Source organism: Trachemys scripta, chromosome 17, assembly GCF_013100865.1.
Source record: "Trachemys scripta elegans isolate TJP31775 chromosome 17, CAS_Tse_1.0, whole genome shotgun sequence".
Classification (NCBI taxonomy): Eukaryota; Metazoa; Chordata; order Testudines; family Emydidae; genus Trachemys; species Trachemys scripta.
Genome location: NC_048314.1, coordinates 11,870,238 through 11,892,146, shown reverse-complemented (window position 1 = coordinate 11,892,146; position 21,909 = coordinate 11,870,238).

Below are 21,909 nucleotides of genomic sequence, written 5' to 3'. Positions count from 1 at the left end.
GAGGACTTTGGTCTCTGTGCTCTGATTTTCAGGGCACAGAGCATCCACAACTCCTATTTAATGGGAACCGTGGGTACCCAGCCTTTATGAAAATCATTGTTCCAGTGTTCCTCTAGGGGCCTGAGCCAGTGCCCTTTGATGTCAGTGAAAAACCACCCATTGACTTTGGATCAGGCCCCTAGACGCCAGGCCCTTCAGTAGGACCTACTAGTTATCAATGGGAAGCACAAGAGGACATTTTGCCTCACATAGTGCACTCACATCAGTGAAGAAGTAACATTTTCTTTAGCCTCAAGCCTATGAAGCCTGGAAGCCCTGGGCCTCATGCATTTGATCCATGGGGAAATGGGAAGGGTGTCACTTTTCACATTTGCCGGGAATATTTTATTTGTTGGCTGAATTTTGCAATGTGGCAGTTTTTCCCAGGGGTACCTAGAGGGGGGTGACGTCCTCTTTGCTGCCCTGACACCAGATGGAGAAAAGAGGCACAGAGAGATGACTTCACTTGTCCAAGGTTGCACAGAAAGTCTGTGGCAGAGTTGGGAATCAAGATCTCCTGAGTCCCAGCCCAATGCCTTAATTAAAAGACCAGCTTTCCTCTCTATCATACACCCTGTTACGGAGGTTCCAGGCTTAAAGGAGAATTCAAGAAGCTGAGGTCAGATATATACCCCTCCTGTGCAGCATTTACTTGGGCTGGAAGTTGAGTATATCTCCCACTCTCTGTCTTTGTTTGCCATAGTTTCTGTTTATTAAATTAAGTGCCTAATTACCTGGTATAGAAAAGATGTTGTTAAACAGATGCAGTGACGGGAAACAAGACACAATTATAATGTTACAAAAAACCCCAACTACCTATGCTCCTGATTTCTGTGTCTTGCTTTATTGTTCGTGTGTTCTAATGAATACGCCGCTCTGTAGACTTTAAGTAACGCATTGTGCCCCTCTGGGGCTGAGCACTGCTCACTCAATCAAGGGATGCTCCGGTGGCCCCTTCATTCCCCCCCCCACCATTCCTTTCTCAGCCACATATTGTGATGACACTGAAAGTGGAAAGCATACCCTGAGCTGCTCCTCTTCATTACAGAAGATATAATGTTGAGGAAATATCCAGTGGGACAGTCCCTTCATCTTAAATGGTACCACAGTGGAAGGGAGACAAGCCCTTAAAGCTATAGGATAAAGAGTAGTGGGTCAGCAAATTCCATTCTATACATAGCTCCCTCCTGTCTACTGTTTTCTTGCCTGGTGTCTTTTTGGATGACCTCCACGTGGCGCACCTTCTTAGACCTCAGTCCCCTTTCATCACATGCACTTTTTGCAATGGACTCTTGCAGAAGTAGCTACTGGGCCTCGAAATGCCCCTTTCTAGCTCTTCTCTGCAAGCCCATAGGCCAATCAGAGGCACCAAGGGGTTAAGCACAGCTGACTTGTGTGATTCCATGCGGACGCGAGCGGATTCTGAGTAGTCAGGTGAACACAGGTCAGGATGGGTGTAACCTTCATGTGTGTATAACCCCTTAATAGCAAGCTGTGAGAAAGGATGGCAGGTTCATTTCCTGCTGCTGTGAGCATACACAATAACCCCTTGCTCAGGCTGAGCACTATATTATCAATAAAGGGCAATCGCACCACTGGGAGTTAATGACAGTTGTGCACATAATAGAAACCTTTGCGAGTAATTGCAGAGTCCTTTAATACCCCCAGAACCTGCTATGTGCACGTCTCCTGGCTAGGCTGAACTCGTGGCACCAGTGCCGAGCTCACAGCACAAAGGCTAGTGCTGGGGCTGAATTCCCCACCCCAGGGGAGAGGATGCTGCATTAGTGCTGGGGTCCATGCACCAAGGCTAAGGACCCAGTGCCAGTGTGGATACCAGAACCACGCTCCCCTGTATCAGGGCCAATGCTAGGACCGAGGCATCTGCAGCGCTGTCTCATTCTGTGTTACAACCCCACGCTCTGCGTCAGGCCTGCCCTGCGGCCATTTTGCGGCCTTGTTCTGAAGGTGATAGCTTTAGTGTGAGCCCAGGCCTGAACATCTGAGAGATCCAAACAAGAGAAAAGAGGGAAAGGACAGAGTCCCCAAAGAGCAATTTGAAGCACTTTTCTCTGTGAACAGAAGAGACTGAGGCTGGCAGACATTCGGTAATGAGATCTCCCTCGGCTTGGGAGAATGGACTTCTCTTTGTTAAAGCTGGCTTGATTAGGGCTCCTCCATCCATCCCTTACATAAGTCCTCTGAAAATGTTTGCCTTTTGCAACCATTCTTTCTCTTCCAATCACACAGAAAGACACCTGGAGCTTATTAACGTGCCTGCGACGTGCAGTCAGATTTTGGTGGCATAGCACTTGAATGGCCTTTAGCAGTGACACACGCTGAATGCAAAAGGCCAAGAGCAATGACTCCAATCGCTGAAAGCCAAGGGGACAGCAGCCAAGGGTCTGGGAGGGCAGACAGTCCCCAGGAAGCATTCCCATTGTGGGAAATGGAATCAGGTGGTTGCAGGAGGAGCGGACGGCTATTAGGGCCAGAGGGAAGGAGAGAGAGAGAGAGTGACAGAGTGAAATAATCCAGTCAGCACAGTGCTAACTGGGGTGCTACCAGCTCCTCGTTGTTCCTCCGCTTTTTGGAAGGGAAGGCACTTGATCTCCTCACAGTATTTATATTTCCCCAGGGCAGCACCAACTGTACTTTAATATAAATGTAACATAGTTAATTGAAATCCGTAATTTCAGTGCTCATTAATAACAAATCTCTAGAAAGGAATATCCCTGCAGCAGTTAATGATCAGCATAAAAAAGACCCAGGTCTTTACCGTGTAGCGGCGAGCTGTGGGTTCATTTTATAGTTGATTAGGGTGAGTTAAACTATGCCCCTGTCTGTAAGTTATATATTTAATATGAGATGTTGGCAATATGCAAAGTTATCAAAATACCACGGGTGCATTGGAGCAGATCCAGCCACCGTAGCGGGTCCCAAAGAGTTATGTGGCACTGCAGAACTAGCACTATGAAATTAGCCAATAGAACGCAGGATGGACCAAACTCTGTGCTCTCTCTCTCTTACTCATGTGACTGTAAATGGATAGAACTCCACTGAAGTGATGGGCGTTCCTCCAGATTTACATCAGTGCAAACAAGAGGAGAGTTTGTTCCAGCATGATGCTAATCACCAGGACCTCTGTGACGATAATACAGGCTAAAGAGAGAACAGTTGCCCAATGGTGCTTGGATTATGGGATATAAACAGCATTATTATCTGCAGGGGAAGATGGAGCATGGTAGAACTCACTGGACTCCATCTCAGAACTGTGCAGAATCCTAATGGAGGGTCAATCTGGTGGTACAGCGGCAGGATAAAATGGGGGATCTAAACCCAGGTTTTGGGCTTAGATCTCTTTTCCTGGCATGAGAAGGCCACTGGCCCATGGAGAAAAGGAAAGAAATTTGCTTGAAACCCTCTCTAGTATCCTCTTCTGGGAGTGGAGAGCGCCATTTAGGCTTCCTTTGCTGAAGAGAAGGTCTATGCCCCATCCTCCGCTGAAGTAAATTGGCATAGCTCCACTGACTTCAATGGAGTTATTTTATACCGGATGAGGATTTGGCCCAAAGGATGCAAAAGTGTAGGTACAAACACACTCCTGTCTCTGTGAGTCAGTGTCACCTTCAGACAGTTACTTGAATTTGCAAATTGTACTCATGGAAACCTCTTGGGATTGGGAACTAAACACTTCCTCAGGGCCTCTTGTGTCCCTCTTTTCTGAGCTGTAGAAGAGCTCTGGACTGGTAGGAATGAAATGGGCAAATTTCTCCTTTCAGATACCAAAGTGAAACATCCTTCCCGACTGAATGGGCTGCTAACAACACAGACATGACAGTGCAACCTGATCCTCTAATTAGCATGAGTAATGAGATTTGGAAAGGCAAACTGTAGAGAGTATACATGGCAATTACCTGTAGAATACACAAAGTGGGAGTCCAGGAATGATGAATGCAAAGAGACAACCATTCAGGATGGATTATCTAGCAGGAGGAAATGCTTATGTGCATGTGAGAATAACAGAAACAAAGATGCCAGTCAGACCTCAAAAGCCCACCCCTGATCTATCCCAGTGATGGGTGAATCTCAAAGAGTCATTTTAGCTCAGACAGGCCTCTACCAGTTCTGGTGCTTCTCTGAACCTTTTTGGTTCAAAATTGTGTGGGCAATCTTTCTGGAACAAGTGCTCATTAAAGGCTTATTTCATGTTTCTGGTTGGAAATAGCCTTTCCTCTTAGTATTTTGGCATTTATGCTTCTAATCCTAGCCAGAACCTAAAAGTTCAAACGTAACACAGTAGCGAAGTGTATTCCACTAGAAGAAAACAGACTACCACCACCAGTAACCAAAGGAGCCACTCCTTTAGCTCCATTGGTTGGTGTCTGTGTTGCAGTGCTGAAATCCATGGTTTCAAGATCCGTAGGTGACCCATATGGGGGGCTGTCATACAAAGGCAGTGTGAAAATGAAAAATGACTTTACAAATAAAAAGGTGATCATTTTTAAATGTCAGGAAAAGAGATCAGTTTCAGTTTGGAGTGAAGGTTCAGGTCAGGTATTTTATCCCAAACCAGTTCCCTTATTACTAATCTGTACATCACCTGAATTTTTTACATCTATTACTAGCCCAGGCTAGCCTGGAGAAAGGAACAAAACTAAAGTGTTTGCACAGATTTTAACTCCCGAACTCAGGCATGCTGCTGAGGAGGGATTGCAGCTGGAGACACTTTCATGAGTGCTAGATCCAGGGATGCAGCAAGTTGGGAGCTCCTGGTACCACCCTCACCATAAAAAATCTGTCCTTGAGCATTCAGAAAGCTGAGAGCTACTCGTAAGATAGTGAGAACAGGGTTGAGAGAGGTCATGGAAGTTTGGTTTGACTCTCATGAACTTTCACCCCAAGCATCCAGAAAGGAGAACACTTTTGGACCTTGAATCAGTTTCTGAGCCTCTTGAAGGGAGATTCCTGCTACTGCCATCTCTATAGAAACTGGACTTGTGCATCTCAAGGCTGGAGCTCTGACGGCGCTGCTGTCATCTATTCCACCCCTGGGCATAAACAGGCAAGGCACTACTGTGCCTATTTAAAATCTGAACCTGGGCACATTGAGTCTGAACTGCAGCTGATGCACCAACTTGTTCATCCATAGAAGAGGCTTCTGCTGGCATCACCATCACACAATCTGAACCTGGACCACAGACACCAAGTCAGTGCCTTTATGAACTGTGAGCCTGGATGCCCAGAAGTGAAATTGCTGCTGCTATCACCTTCACAGACTCTGACCGTGTGCATTAAAAGAGTGAAAATACTGGGGTTTCTCTTTGCAGAAGGTTCGTAGCCCCGGAGAACGTGCTCAATGGGATCTCACTGCTAGTCCAGCAACACTCTTGGCTTCAAGGACACAGGCTTCTACCCAGCAAACTAACAGGACAATGGCGTACACAGTTCATGACTATGTGTGCACTTACAGTAGCTGATGACCATTGCGTTTGAACCCACATGACCACGGTATATTATACTCTGAAGCTGTTAGCATTGCTTAGCTAGGGAACCAGTTGAAGAAGGAGGCCTGGCTGGGAAACTCACCATCATAAGATAATGGCTTGAGCACCATAAAAATCTTTTTTTAACACAATGGGTCTGTGTCTGTGCAAAAGGACAGTGGCGCATCCATGGGCGGGGCTTGTTCCTATGTGGAAGTCAATTTGTTTTAGCCTTTTACAATAAAACTCTGTTTCCTTTGATTTCTGATTCAGAATCCCAAGCTAATTTGATTTCCTGTTTACTTGGTGTGATGTTTCTTGTATGGCATGAAATAGGACCAGAGAAATGAGACAGGGTACGTGGGACAGCAGGGCCAACGATTCTTTCCAACAACCCTGTTGACGGGGAACAAAACAACAGTGAAAAGCCCTTCTGGCCAAAAGGGGGTTAGAGAGAGACAGCCTGACAGCTGGCAATGGGAAACCTCGGAACCCCCCAGTAATACAGTTGCGCCCAGCTCAGCATTGGTTTTCTATCAAGGAACACTCCGACTCCCAGCCATGACTGGGTCAATTGATACTTTGTAAAATAAACAATTGCATGGCGTGAATGCGAACCCTGCTGATTTTTCCAAGATCCCAAGAGGGTGAGCGCATTGGCACGGGAGTGGAGAGTTTTCATGGCCTTTGAATGATGGGGATGATCCCGGCACCTGGTCAAGTGACTGAAGGCTGATGTCTGGCATTAAGAAACTCTGCAGTCTCAGACCGGAGGCATTACAAAAGGGGGAAACAAGAACGAGGAGTTGATTTCATGAAGGAAAAAAAATGACTAATGAGCTGCAGAAATTGGCATGTAGCCAGCCCACAAAAATCATTAACATGATCAGGTTAAGGAGAGCTCTATTAAAGTGTCTATCAAAATCCTATCTCTCAAATGGATTTATTGGACAAGAGGAGGAGACTGAGGTCCAGAGTAAATATAATAATAATGGCCTCGCCTCTCTGTGCCAGCAGCTTCCGGTTACTGGAAAAGCTTCATGAAATGGAGCGATTTGCCGGAAAAATGAGGAAACAAAATTGGAAATCACATTTTAGAATCACTATAAGCCAGATCTTCTGAACCAAGGAAACGGCTCTTGGGTAAGGTTGGATCGGGACCAAAGTGGCATTCTGCTCCCACGGCAGCTCCCTGATTCCGGGACTGGTGGGTACAATTGTGATCCTTGGGGAAAGAGCAACCTGAAGGCTGCTGTATTTTATGCCAACAGCTCATGGGGGAGGTTCTTGCAGCTGGGGATCTGCTGGGGGCTGGGATGTCCCAGCATGCTGTGTACCCCAGGTGCCAGGAGGGGAATTGGCAAATGACACCCTGCCATGGTGGCAGGCAAACAGAAGATCCTCTTCTCTGATCAGTGTAGCCAGGTTTAAATCCCTTGCATCACAGGAACAGTGCAAAGCGGGCCTAGTGGGCCGGAGAATGGAGCCCTACAATGCCAGAGTCTGTGTCTGGAGAAACACAGGCCTGTCCTCCCCCTTACACCAGTTTCAGACTGGTGTAACTTCATTGGCTTCACGGGAGTTACTCCTGATTTACGCCAGTTGCAAGTAAGAGGGGAATCAGACTCACAGAGCTGGTTTTTCTCATGGCCTCCAACTTCTTACCCCGGGTCCCTCGGGACTCCTCAATTTTCCGAGTCAAAGGGCTGCAGGGGTCTTTGATGACCAGACTAGCAGCTGTGAGAGCTGAAGTCCAATTTCCTTGACATTGATCCTCAAAAGTTTTCAGGGATGATCCACAGCGAAGCCCGCCTCAGGGAGCACCCAAGGGGCCAGCAAACATCAGTCGTCTAATAGACGGGGCTCTTTAACTAAATGTTGAACAAAAAATTGCGCTTGGAACCTGGTGGATGCTTTAATGCGTTCACTTAAAACAGTCAGGCTGGCTGCTGGGGGGGCGGGGAGGGCTGGACGAGCAGGTCTCAGCGTATATCTGTGTAACAACTGCACTAATAGAGAGAGTACAAAGGAGAATGTCAGGTGGCAGAGTGCACTTGCTTCCCGACACCAGCCCTTTGGGGTCTCATCAGTGCTACATTCTGGACTTGGCATGCAGCGCTGATCATCAGGCACAAGGTGAGGGTGTTTTCTGTTGCTCCCCAAGTGCATTGAGGATGGGGTGAGCAGAGGGGGCAGGGAAGGGGGGGAGGAGAGGGACAGAGTGTGATGAGGACAGAGTGTGATGAGAGGGGAGTAAATCTAATTCTGCCCGAATTTCCCCCCATTACCTTCAAAATAGAGAGAGAGCAGTTGAGTTTTCAGATAGCAGGGCAGATAGGCAGAGAGTGATACAAGCTGTGCTCTAGAGACAATATATGTAGCACAGGATGTTCAGTTGCAGATAGTGGGATACATGTGCCAGGGAAGCGGGAATGTGCGTGAGCTGCAGCCCACGAGGCTCTTGGCTCCAATCGCAAGCTCTAGTGGTGCACACAATCCCCGTCACACTCTGTGTGAGGCCAGGCCACAGGAGAGTGAGCCCTGCTCATTAGCGGTGTCCTTTCAGTCTTGTGCAGGGCTCGGCAACCTTTGGCATGCGGCCTGTCAGGGAAATCCACTGGCGGGCCAGGCCGGTTTGTTTACCTGCCGTGTCCGGAGGTTCGGCTGATCGCAGCTCCCACTGGCCACGGTTCACTGTTCCCGGCCAATGGGGGCTGTGGGACGTGAGGCGGGCTGAGGGATGTGCTGGCCGTCGCTTCCTGCAGCCCCCGTTGGCCTGGAACGGTGAACCGCGGCCACTTGGAGCTACGATCGGCCCAACCTACAGACGCTGCAGGTAAACAAACCATCCTGGCCCGCCAGGGGCTTTCCCTGATGGGCCGCTGCCAAAGGTTGCCGATCCCTGGTCTAGTGTGTGTGCCTGCCTGATGAGTGTCAGACACAGCAAAGCAGGCAGGAGAAGCAACCCTGTCTGCATTGTGGGAGGTCCTTCTCATAAACAGACACATTCCTTCATCCATTGGCACATGCTTCTAACCTCGGGCCTTTCCGTTTTTTAACCCCTTCCTGACTGCTCTCAGATTTCCACACTGTCACAGGCCAGTGGCAATCGTTTTAGTGTTCTATTAGGGTCGGATCTAACACCCTCTGAAGTCATTGAGAATCTTTTCATCTTTGATCAGGCCCAAAGGCCCTAATTCAAGATAGGATCCCTATTCTGGAAAAGTACTTAAGCACATCCTTAAATCCAGTCCTGTACCAGAAAGCACTTAAGGACATCATTACATTTCAGCACAAAGAGACTTAAGCACTTGCTTAAAGTTCAGCACAAGCTTAAGTTTCAGAGTCTGTACTGGGCTAGCTTGATTATCACTTCAAAAGTTTTTTTTCTCTTAATTAATTGGCCTCTCAGAGTTGGTAAGACAACTCCCACCTGTTTATGCTCTCTGTATGTGTGTATATATATCTCCTCAATATATGTTCCATTCTATATGCATCCGAAGAAGTGGGCTGTAGTCCACGAAAGCTTATGCTCTAATAAATTTGTTAGTCTCTAAGGTGCCACAAGTACTCCTGTTCTTCTTTTTACAAGCTTAAGTGTTTTCCTGAATCAGGTCTTTAGACAGCAGAGGTAGATGGGGCATCATTAGAGCTGCATTTTACCCCGTGCACTTGGAAAATGAGGCAGCAGTTTTGTGGTTAAAATACATTTTTTATTAAAAATTATAATCGTAAAATGACAAATTAGAATTGAAATGAAATGGGCCTTTATTTTTTCCCGTTTACCAAGAAGAGATTATATATTTCCCAAACGCAATTTCTCTAATCCATATCTTAATGCATTAGAGGCATTCAGCTATTTTGCTGTAGACAAACAAATTTCCCTCCCAGTGAGGGATCACAGCCCTGTTCCAGAAAGAAAACAAGTCATAATAATACAGAGACCACTAAACGAAAATGTTAAAATAATTAAAATATGAAAGAAGCTGCAATCTTCCTGAGATTTCAATTTCGGAGCTGCCTGAGGGGAGGGGGGGAGTTGGATATCTCACACTGATACACTGTTTGATAAAGTGTGATAAAGACTTAGAAAAATTGGCAGATTAAATTGAAATAAAAGCTGTGGATGTTTGCATTCAGAAAGCTATTAAAAGAGGTTTGATTGAGCAGCAAGAAGCTTCTTTTTTAATGCAAGAATGCACCAGAGTGGGATATTCACTGCACTGATGTCAAAAAGATCAAAGGAGTAGTTTTGTGAGTGATGGTTGTTGATTTTTTTTTTTTTTTACTTAAAACCACAGTATAGCACCACTCATTTTTGTGGTCATGTCAGTAATGAGTGTGAGGTCTGGAGGAGACCTTCCTTTGAGAAAGCGATATAATGATGATATAGCGCAGTGCGTCAGTTTGGAAGAGGGCTTGCAATCTATTTTTGATAGGTATACATGAAAGCTCCCATAGGTGTACCGGAAAGCTTCCAAATTATGCAGCATCAAAACAATGTTAGTTGAATTTCTTCCTTCTTGAGGACTTTCCTTTCCCCTGCCTAGCTTTTCCCCATTCAGCAAGTGGCCCTATACAATTGCCACTTAGTTGAACTGGCTCTGTGGGACAAAATTCATCATGTCAGGATGTTGCCTAGAGCTGGATAAACACTAAAAACAAAACAAACAACAAAAAACCCTCATATGCATGGAAAATCATGTGAAGAAAATGAGTGAATTCAATAGATCATTATTTGTAAGTCCCATTTATTTACTGTTCATGGGCATTTGCTCTGGGGATGCTTGTATTCAGGTGAATGTCCGTGTTCGAGTGTGAAGTTGTGCACTGACTCATGACAAGAATATTTAAGCAAGAAGAGGTGCATGCTCTGGGAATGATAAAAGGTACAGTCCTTCCGTCAGGGAGCAGAACCAAAGCCACGTGGCTCTGGTGACTGGTCACACAGCTCGAACACCTGATAGCAAGCACTGAACAGTCCACAGACAACCCCTGGCTGAAATAAGCTTGCATAAAATGTCTGTCAAACGACTACAAACAGCAAACAAATTTGGAAAAAAAAAATCACAGTCTGTTCACAGGCAAATTGCAAAGAGAAAAGAAAGTAAAAATACAGGAAACAGTTTGTGGCAAATAGTTTATGCAGCTGGAGTACTGATGTGGTATCAGCAGAGTGATATGATGCCAAAATATGATCACGCTGCAGCAACACGTCATGTGGCAACGCAAGGAGACAACAACGCACTGAAAAATCATTACGGTCCACTCAAATGTAATTATGTTATCATGGGATGTGACGATATTTAGCAAGCAGGCCCCCATAGTTTCCTGGGGCATATTTAACAGCCACCAAGCTAGACTTGCAGAATATAGGATAGCATTTGCCAGAGAGGTGACGGCTAGCAACCTTGCCCCACTGCCTGTTAATGTATATGTTGGAGAATCTCAGTAGCATTAGTTAAATTTCCATAGTCATACTTTATGTTAAGGTTTCATTTCTAAAAAGTCAAAAAAGGGTTAATAAATTATTAGCTATTTTAATAAATTGTTAGTCAATTGCTCTAAATTATTACAGAGCCCAGCTAGTCAATATACTTTGTGTCTAACAATGGCTTCTAACCATCTACAACACGTTCTACTGATGATTATTTATAGTCTACACTACTCATGTCTGTAACATCCTTATAACTAGAACTGGGTAGGAAACAGTTTTCCTTTCCCAAAAAAAATTCTGTCAAAAAACATCCTGACCAGCTCTTCCTATAACATTTATTAATCATTGGTTAATCCTTAATAAACTGCCCATACATGGAACTTTATAGTAAAGTGTGACCAGTTCCATTATATCTTTTCTGTAACGTTGTCAATAAACTTTCTATTTGTCTACAGGTTGGACACAAACATGGATGCAAATACAATAACTCCTCACTTAACGTTGTAGTTATGTTCCTGAAAAATGCGACTGTAAGCGAAACGATGTTAAGCGAATCCAATTTCCCCATAAGAATTCATGTAAATGAGGGGGTTAGGTTCCATATATATATACACACACACACACACACAGTATAAGTTTTAAACAAACAATTTAATACTGGTACACAATGATGATGATTGTGAAGCTTGGTTGAGGTGGAGGAGTCAGAGGGTGGGATATTTCCCTTACTGCTAAATGATGAACTAGCAATTGGCTGAGCCCTCAAGGGTTAACTCTCTGTCTACACAAGGCAGCAGGAATGGAGGGAGAGATGCACATTTCCCTTAAGTACACTGCCTTGTTAATTAGATCAGCTTGCGGAGACCGCAGCTGCTGCAAGCTCCCACCATCCTGAGTCCTAGTCTGTCCCCCCTGCTCTATGGAAAATGGGGTAAGCAGGGTGCAGGAGCAGGGGGGGAGGGGGACACCCTGACATTAGCCCCCCTCTTCCTTCCCTCCCCCCGCACAGCAAGCAGGAGTCTCAGGGAGCAGCTCCAAGGCAGAGGGCAGGAGCAGCACATGGCAGTGGGGGGGAGGGACACAGCTGAACTGCAGACAGCTGCTGCACAGGGAACTTAGGGGAGCGGGGAACTGATTAGGGGGCTGCCGGTCCGCCCTGGTTCCAAGCCCCACCAGCTAGCTGCAACGGGCTGCTCTTCCTGCAAGCAGTGGACAAAGCAGGCGGCTGCCAAACGACATTAGAAGGGAGCATTGCACAATTTTAAACTAGCATGTTCCCTAATTGATCAGCAACATAACAACAAGACAACGTTAACCGGGACGACTTTAAGTGAGGAGTTACTGTAGCTATGGTCCAAGAACAGCTAGTTCAAGGAATCTGCAGTGATCGTATATGAAATGTAAACACCTGAGAGGGGTAGCTACTTTAAAAAACATTACACGAGAGAAAAGCAACAAAAGGATCATCTCCTTTAGATATGGATAAGAACAAACTATAAATTAATTATTAATTATTTTATTATTCTGGATGGTAGTCCATGCTCAAAATAAGATTTCTTTTTTCCAGCCAGAGACAGAATTTGAGGTATAAAAGAAAGAGGCTTTCTTCAGCATAAGACAGATTTTCAAAGTCATTTAAGGGAGTTAGCTGTCCAGTTCTCATAGAATTTCAATCCCAATCATTCCGTCTTTGAAAAATCCCAGACGCAGTCTCTATGGATAGCAAGATGGTGAAAAGGTTTGTTCTTCAATTCTTGTTCAGACTCTGATCTAGCTAATATTACTAACATTTCCAAAGGTATCTAGATCTCTGCAGATGACAAAACTAGGGGCTGATCTTGCTCCACTTAAATTAATGGGAGTTTTGCATTGGCTTCAAAGGAGGCAGGGTTATGTCTTCAGTCAGTTTGTACTTTGCATATTTCCACTGATGGGCTCTCTATCTGGCCCGCCCCCTTCACACTGCAGCTTTTCTTTTAAATCCATGGGATAATCCAATTGTCTGGGCAAAAGGAACACATTTCACCCTGATTTTTCTATTTGTCCCATTGCCAGTCAGCCAGCACGTCTGGTCAGATTTCATCTCGTCTGCCTTTAATGGGCTCGTTAACATTTGGAAACACGCATGTGTTTTGCTGACAAAATATCCCAATAGCACTGAATAAACACCACGGATCAGGAGAAACATAACTGAGAGCTGTGGAATGAGGCTTTAGGGGAAATATTTCACGGTAATATCTGAAGCGTCTTAATTGAGGAATCTGTTTGACTCCATAAAGAAGGGGGTGGAGGAAGGGAAAGAAAGACACAGCTCTGCTATCATACACCTGAGACTAGGGCACATTTGTCTTGATTAGCAAAAGTTTAACTATCACATGCCTTTAATTAGTAGCATCCTCAGAAGAGTCATTGGCAAGAACAACCAGGGCTTGGGATAAAGGCTGGATGGAAGAGGGGTAACTTTGTGTGGACTATTAGGAAAGCAGTCTTGAGTGACTGAGTCACTCAGAGCTGCAGATGAGTGAATATAGCATGTCCATTGATCCATTGGAGCTACAGGTTGGTTTTTCAGAGGAATGGATATTTCAGGTGCAATCAGCAATGCTTTAAAATAGGCCTCTGCCCATCCACTGAGAATCCAGAAGTGGGTGCTATGGAAGAGACCGCAGAGTCTGAATTATGTTTGGAGCAGAGCAAGCAAGGCCGAGCTGGTTTGCAAATGCCACGCTGAGCTAGATGTTTGCAACTTTAGGGGCCTATTTAGCAAAGCTTCATTTTAAGGATTTGCTTAAATGCCATTTAAGTTGCTGGGATGTAAGCATACGCTTAAGCGTTTTGCTAAATAGCCCCAATTCTCAAAGCTGGTGCCAATAATTACTATGTCTTTCCCAGGGCATCTGAGGGATGAATGACATGAAAATATCTGAAAATGATTTGTCAAAAAGTTTTGATGAATGAATATTGTGACTTTTCGCCCCATATTATTCATAGCGATATTATTATGACATGATTATGGCATAATTATGAGATGGGGCATGTGAGGTGTCATTGGAAAAGTTATGATTTGCTGAATATGATTAACTTATTTGTATGCATGTATCATTTTTGTATCTGAAGTTATAAATATTGACTATTTATCTGTATTTCACATGTAGTCACACCTGGGTGACACTCACTAGGTAAAACGCTTCCAGTGTAGATAGCCGTCTGTGAAGGGCCTATTCAAGGTCATGGGCCATTAAGAGAAACAACAGGCCTTAGGAGAAGTTCATCCCCCACCTGGTGGGCCTTCCTGAGAATGCTCCAGACAGCCTGTAAGTAATGGCTGCTATGTCTCAGCAAGGTATGCAAGGGCATGTGACACGGAACTCCATCTTGGATACCAGTGTTTTTCCACAAACTGAGTTTAGGACAAAGGGTTCCCGCCATATGGTAAAGCTGTATAAGGCAGGGAGTGACCTCATCTGTGGTTCTTCACTCCCCATACAAGAAAACTCCTGGAAACACCCAAGGAACAAAAAGACTGAACTGGGGGAAGTGCTGGACACGGGCTAAAGGGATTTTAACCTCTGCATGAAAACCTGGGGATCCCAAGCTGCAAAGCAAGTGCAGCTTGGGCCTTGAGAATTTGCAAGCCTGCTTGTATCATCCGCCAGGGTGAGAATTTGCTCATTCATATCCTAGCTTTCTGGTATCTTAGGCTTAGTTTTCATTTTTGTTTATTTTCTAAGTAGTCTGTTTTGATCTGTTTTGCCATCACTTATCATCACTTAAAATCAATCTTTTGTATTTAATAAACTTATTTTCTGTTTTAATCTAAACTAGTAAGTTTGGAGTGAAGTGCTTGGGAATCTTAGCTCAAGGGGCAGGGGCTGTTGTATTTCCTTTCCACAGTGGGCGCGTGGTAGGGGGGTGAACGCTATGAGCTTATGCTGTACGGTTCCCTGTGCAGCGCAAGATAGTATAATTTTGGATTTAGACTCCAGTGGGGGGTGTGTGCGTGTGCCTGGGGAGCAGGGGGTTATCTTGGTAGTAGCCTCTCTATTAGGGTGACCAGATGTCCTGATTTTATAGGTATCAGAGGGGTAGCCATGTTAGTCTGGATCTATAAAAAGCAACATGCATCTGACGAAGTGGGCATTCACCCACGAAAGCTTATGCTCCAATACATCTGTTAGTCTTAAAGATGCCACAGGACTCTCTGTTGATTTTATAGGGACAGTCCTGATTTTTGGGTCTTTTTCTTATATAGGCTTCTATTACCCCCCACCTCCTGTCCCAATTTTTCACACTTGCTGTCCGGTCACCCTACTCTCTATTGTTGGTTCATGTAATGGCTGGTCAGAGAGCCTGCATGAAAGGTATGTCCCTACCTGTGTGAATGCTGGTGGACAGGTGGGACTGGGAGCAGGCCTGCAGCTTGTTACAGCAGTACAGTGTGAGACGGAGCCCAGGCTGGTGAGTCAGAGGGCTCAGTGGTACCCCAGTTCCTGGTGGCACCCCGGGGGGAAGCCGTCACAAATACATTTGAAGAAGTTGTCATTTGCTTGTGGGTATCTTGTGAGTAGGAAGAGAGACCAAATACACTGGGTAAATTATTCAGCATAGTGATTATTATTAATCTAATTTTCCAGATGGGGCACATAGCGGGGAAGGAATTTGCCCAAGGTCACATAGTAAATCAGGAGCAGAGCCGCTGTTACAACCTATGTCTCTTGACAGTGCTTAGTTTGCATGACCCCAGTTGCCCTTATCTAGTGTAAGTGACATTTTCATCCATGTACTCTCTGCTGCCTACCAATCCAGCTCTGTTTGGGAGCCTTTTGTCTGTAACCTGCCTTCTATAGGTAGCACACTCAGATCCCCTGGCATTTAAGAATACCCGTAAGGAGGTGATAAGGCCAATTGTTGGGCCACTCCTTTGGCTCTTGGTTGTTTCTCTTTATAGTCTAAATCTATATGTTGCCTATGAACAAACTCATCCACAGGGGTTCTGGGCTAAATTCAAGGGTGGAAAGCCACCAGTTCAAAACAACCGGCTGGGTGCAGAGCCATCTCTCAGGGATTCCCTGGGTGGGATTATTCCTCAGTGGCTTTGTGTACAATGAACATTGCTTCCCATTCCCTGTTGCAATGGTTCCATGGTTCTCAGATCAGTGGGTGTCCTGGTGTACAGAGGGCTCCAGGTAGCTACTGACATTTTAATCACCATGTTGTTTAACCCTGTTCAGAGCTGGCCTGCACGCCATGCTTAGAACGTCAGTGGCTGACTGGCACTATTGTTACCACCATTGCTACCACTGGTGAAGCTCAGATGATGACAGTGTAACCCACTGGTGAGTGAGTGTTACAAGTCTCCAACTGTGCTGCTCCGCAGAGAATATGAACCTGTTACAGCCCTCAGCTACAGAGCCTTGACTCTTTAGCAGCTCATGATTTTAGCTCTGCAGATCCCTGGTTCCCTGGTGTATTGGCCAAGATGGCAGCCATCACATAAATGGGGGCTCGCCTGGGATTCAAACCAGAGTAGGCCTCAGTCTCTTGGGATGAGCTTCATTTGGGTGGAGGAAGGATGCAACCCACTGGTGAGTGTTCTTCGGGTCCTTCTCTGTGCCAATCCACAGAGGATATGAGTCGGTACAGCTTGAGTAAAGAGCAATAGTAGATACTTTAGAGAAGTCATGTCAGGCCAAGATTTTCCAAAGTGACCAAAGATTCTACGTTTTCCTTAGTTTTGGAGGGCCCAACTTGGGACACCTTAAAGATGCCTGATTGTCAGAAAATGCTGAGCTAATTGATAATGCTAAATTTAAACCATGTGTAGATCTTCAGAAACAATTTGGCTTGTCCTACTCCAGAGCATGGAAATCTCTCCAATTAGAACATTTACTTACGAATGGATTTGGACTGGGGGCATTGGAAGCTCCAGAACTTTGGTACAGTTTTTGGGCCAGCAAATTGTAAAAGGATACCGCTGGCTGAATAAATTCAGGAAATTTCCTTCAAAATAACCAAAGATTGATAATTTGAGAGCTGCTTGAAATAGAGATTTGGATACAAAGCTGTCTCTGACCCGATGGAATACAAATGTGTTTAACGTTAAAAAAGCAACGAGAACACCGAGACTATGGCTGATTCACCAAAAGACACTTTTTGGAATATACTGGTCCTCACATAGGCTTATGGTAATGGGCCTCATAAATGCTGACCACTGTTAGAAATGTAATTCCCTGGTGCTACATTAGCTCCTATGTTTTGGGGGTGCCCCTGTATCAAGAATTTCTGGTACGAGGTGGGTCAAAGGACCAATTTGACATTGGATGCAAAGTTGGAGCCCTCCCCCTTAAATTTCATCCTTACATATATTCCTGATACCTGGAGATCACCTGATAAGGCAGCTTGTTTCCAATGTGCAGCTTTGGTAGCTAAAAAAATAATCTCGCAAAAATGGAAAAGTCAATCCCCACCAAACTTTGTTCCCTGGTTCAGCGACATGGCTGCCCTCGCAGCTAATAGACGACTGTCATGCCGCAGAAGGTGAATGCCTGAAAAAGACCAGAGGAAGAGCTCTGTGAGAGCTCAAAAGCCTGTCTCTCTCTCACACTGTACTTGTCTCTCTCTTACCAATGAAAGATATCGCCTCCCCCACCTTGTCTCGCTAATATCCTGAGTCTGACATGGCTACAACACCACTGCATACATGAAAAATTCAAAGCCCTTTGGGCTGGCTCTTTAGAGGTCTGTGATTAACATAGTCCCGGACTATAGATATGTCACTTCCCCTTTTATCGTAACCCTCTTGCTTTACTGGGTGTGTTATGGGGAAGCTGGTATTTTGGTACATTTGTCGTCTTTGGAAAAATTCATAAAAGTAAATAAATAAAAAGAAACCGCTGAGCATCCAACCTCTGAAAACGAGGCTGACATTATTATAGCTCCGGTTTGGTGCTCAACAACTGAAGCCCCTGATAGCACTATATGCTTTTGAACCTCTTGGTCCTCGTGTAAACCATACAGACAGAGCAATAGCTAATGCTGCTAAATCAGGGGCTGCCGGATTCTACCGCCGAAGCGGCTGCATTTTTTGGTGGCTGAATGATCCCATGTGTAGCCTGGAAAGCACCATGTCGTGTAGTGCTTCTGGATGAAAGGTTTGATCTAAATGTAAAGCACATGAAGCTCTGTCTCTCTGTCTCTCCCCATTTCAATCCTTTACCTCTTTTTTTTTTATTCCCATTCACCTCGTTCACCTTCCCCAGCCGCTCATTTCACTAATTCCTCATTTCCGGTTGTCCCCCTGATGGGCTACATCACAGCTGATGTGTGTACCCTGGAGGATGATTTTTCTAATATAGATTTCTATTAAACAGGCCTCCTGCAATCTCTGGAGCTTAATCTTTTACTTGAAAGACTTTTTGATCAGCTTTGGGTTATTTTGTATGTGTCTGTGAAAACTTCCCCCCTCCCTTCTCCTCCCCATTCACTCCTTTCATGGGTCCCTTTGATTACATTGTACACGCCGAAGAGGAGTTACACACGTTTCTTTTTCTTCTCCCCACTTTTCATCTCCTTCCTCAGCTTCTTGTTTCAATCCTGAAAAGCAGCAAGTTCATATCCAGCTCCCCCGGTCATCTTTCCGCAAGGTTTGCTTTCCTGGATCAGCGTCTCCCTGTCTGCATCCGAGCCTGCGTCCATCTTTTTTCTTTTCAAAGGAATCAGCCTTTTTCTCCCTTGGTCTCTGGCTTCTCCTCCAGTGTTTTATTCAGGCTTTGACTGATTGTCTCCATACACTCCTTTTATGCTACTGAATGAATTGCTAACGCAGCCCCCTGCCGGGAGAAGCATAGTCTGATCTTGTCCTAAATAGGCCCCTGTTTGCAGGAGATGATGTATAAATGTATCGACTGCATCATTATATATTCATTTAGTGGAATGCAGGTTTAGAAAGAGTCCTCTTTGCGTATTTCATAAATGAATTCCTGGGGAGAGGAGATACATCCAGACTGAAGGCGCCTTGAAGTCCACTCCTGCTCCCCCATGAGTGAACTCAGCATAGCCCTGAATAAACCAACTGCACATTCATCATAAGGAGACTCGGAAAGGTGAAGTGGGAACTCTCCCACTTCTGAAGGACTAGCACCATCTGCAGGGGACGTGGCGTGACTTGAATCACTCAGGCCTGGTCTACGCCACAGAGTTAGGTTGCCGCCAAGCAGCTTACAGTGACATAACTATGGACATGTCCACACTTAAATTTCGCTCCCACCGACATAACTGCCCTGCTACACTGACCTAATAAGTCCACCTCCCTGAGCGGCGTAAAGTCACAGTCGATGCCATTAGGTCGATGCTGTGTCAGAGCAGACACTGCGTTGCTTTATGGCGACTGTTACTGGCTTTCGGGAGTGTGGTTTGTGGCTCAGGTCTTCAGCGTGTCTCCGTTTCACACGAGCTCACCCTTCTCAGAGTACAGCTCCCCCAACCTGTGCAGAATAATCCAGGCCCTCTCATCTTCCTCCTCTTTGATATATGCTGAGCACGGAATTATTTGACGCTCCCATAATGTGCTGTGCTTGTGTTTGCAGTAAAACTGCTTGCTAATGGGCACGGTTCATGCTATTTCCATTTGTGTTAGTCAGACCCCTGGGGCCGGGGAACTTTTTTAAATGCTGCATATTTTAAAGTGTAAACAGGACCCGGTGTTTTATTAAATAAACGTGACAATTGCAATAATGTTTTGCAGATTACAGGAGGAAGAATTTAAGGGGAACATTTCCAGAACCTCAGCAATGTGTATTTTGCTGATGCTTAAGTAAACTTCCCTTTGTTGTTGCTGTTCTTTCCGCAGTGCTATTCATTTGATAATACTTGAGAACCTTTCCTGCCTAGTGAATCCCCACAGTGGACAATAGGGGATGGAAACAATTCCTTCCCACCTTCCGATTTCCCTGCAAACTTCTCCAAATTCTTCAGTTTCACTCAAATTTAGACGGGGGGGACCTGTGCTTTTCCAGTCATGTGTTGTGCATGAGAAAGATTTTCTGGGCATGCATTTAACAGCACAAGCGAATAATTTTATAGCTGAGACCTTATGCTTCAGTGTGAAACCCTGCTGGCTTCACTCATGTGGAAGCCCCACTTAAGCTAGTACGGGAGCAAAGACTGCAGGACTGGACCCAGTGTGTGAGTTGCCCTGTCCTGGCTTCCCTCCTGCAGCGTGGCTCATTACTATAAGAGCAGGCATGGATAGTGCAGGCCAGGAGGCGTCTCTAAACCCTTTGATGAGGAGAACCTGCCCCTTTACAACCAAGCCCAAAGACAGAGGGACCTTTCCTCAGCCTGAGTAAAGATACAAAGTCTGGCTTTCCCACCCCAAGCACTTGAGAAGGAAAGGGACCCTTTTCTCACCCAGCTCCCCTCTGAGACCCAACCCCTGCTCCCTAACGCTGATTCCAATGCTCACTGCCAGCTACAAGCTCCACCAGAGCCAAACCACTTCCCTTTTATAGTGTGCTGGGGGTGATGGTGCTTGATGAAGCCCTCCTTTACAACCACACCCAGCTGGCTCCGCTATGCCCTGCTCCTGCACTTAGAGCAGGCACCTTTGGGCCTTCCTCCTGGCCAAGGGAGAAGGTTAACCCCTTCCCTGCCAGACTCAAGATGCCCTCTCCCCACCCCATCCAGGAAGTGTGTTTGGGAAGCTTTATTCCTGGTTCTGCCTTAAGCCTCGGTTCCCCCTTGATGCTTTTGTATTTTTTTTTTTAAATGCAGGGTGTGTCATCCCCCACCATTTATCCCCCTTGCCCATCCCCCCAAGATGTACTATCCCCTTCCCCATTCTTTATTCTCCTGGTCTGTTCTGCTGCTGGGAAGACATTTCCTCTTTCTGGCTGGATTCACAAAAAGCATTGTCAAGCCATGCTGCAAAAATGCACCGAAGGTAAATCTGACTGAACTGAGGCCAGGGTGCTGCTGTTAGTTGACAAGAGTCAGGGAGAGACAGGAGCTCTGCAAAGCCAGCTGTACTCAGGGCGCTGTTAGCTGACAGAGGCAGGAATAGCCAGTGTGACGTGCAGTGACATGGGGTGATGGGATGTGACAGCACTAAACCTTTCCCATGTAGCCCGTCAATCTGGCTGACGTGTGTGCGTCACGCAAGGGCCGTGTGTAAAAACGCCTCAGGAAAGTTTTGCAGTAAGTGTCTTGGGGGACAGGGGGGTCTCAGACCGAGTCTGAACTCTCCAGCTCTGCCCTTTTGAATAATATTCAAAACCAGGAGAGGTTGGGCCCATACTAGGGGGCAAATCTCGGGCTACAGTCCCTCTGCTTTGGGTAAACTGGAGCTGATGCGGATTTATGCCTTTATATTTTGTGCATATTTATATTAAAAATTAATTGGTTTAAATATTACATTTGAATAAAACTCTGTCAGGGCAATATATTCCAGGCCTATCTAACTGCGACTTGATTGTATTAGAGCAATGGTCCCCAAACTGTGGGGCAGGCCCCCTAGGTTCCAGGGGGGTGAGCAGTAGGGCCCCGACCAGCCCCCACAGGGGGTGGGGAGTGAGAGCCCCCCAGCTCCAGACCCAGCCACAGCTCTGTTCCACCCCCAGCTATAACTCCACTACAGGCCCTGCTCCATCCTCAGCCCCCTCCGCCCCTTCCCAGCTCTCCCCTCATTCCCTCTCTGCCCCCAGGCCAGCTCCGCCTCTAGCCCCAGCTCCTCCCCTATCTCCACCTTCACCCCAAGCTCCTCTGCTGAGCCACTGGGCAGTAATGGGCGTGGGTGGGGGGGGGGGCATGGACAGATTCCATTGCTGGTAAGGACAGGGTACGACAGGAAAAGTTTGGGCACCACTGGATTAGAGACTGTTCTCTCCGAGGGGGGCATGCAATGTAACCAACAAAACGAGGTGATTTTGCTCACCACACACTGAAGAGCTG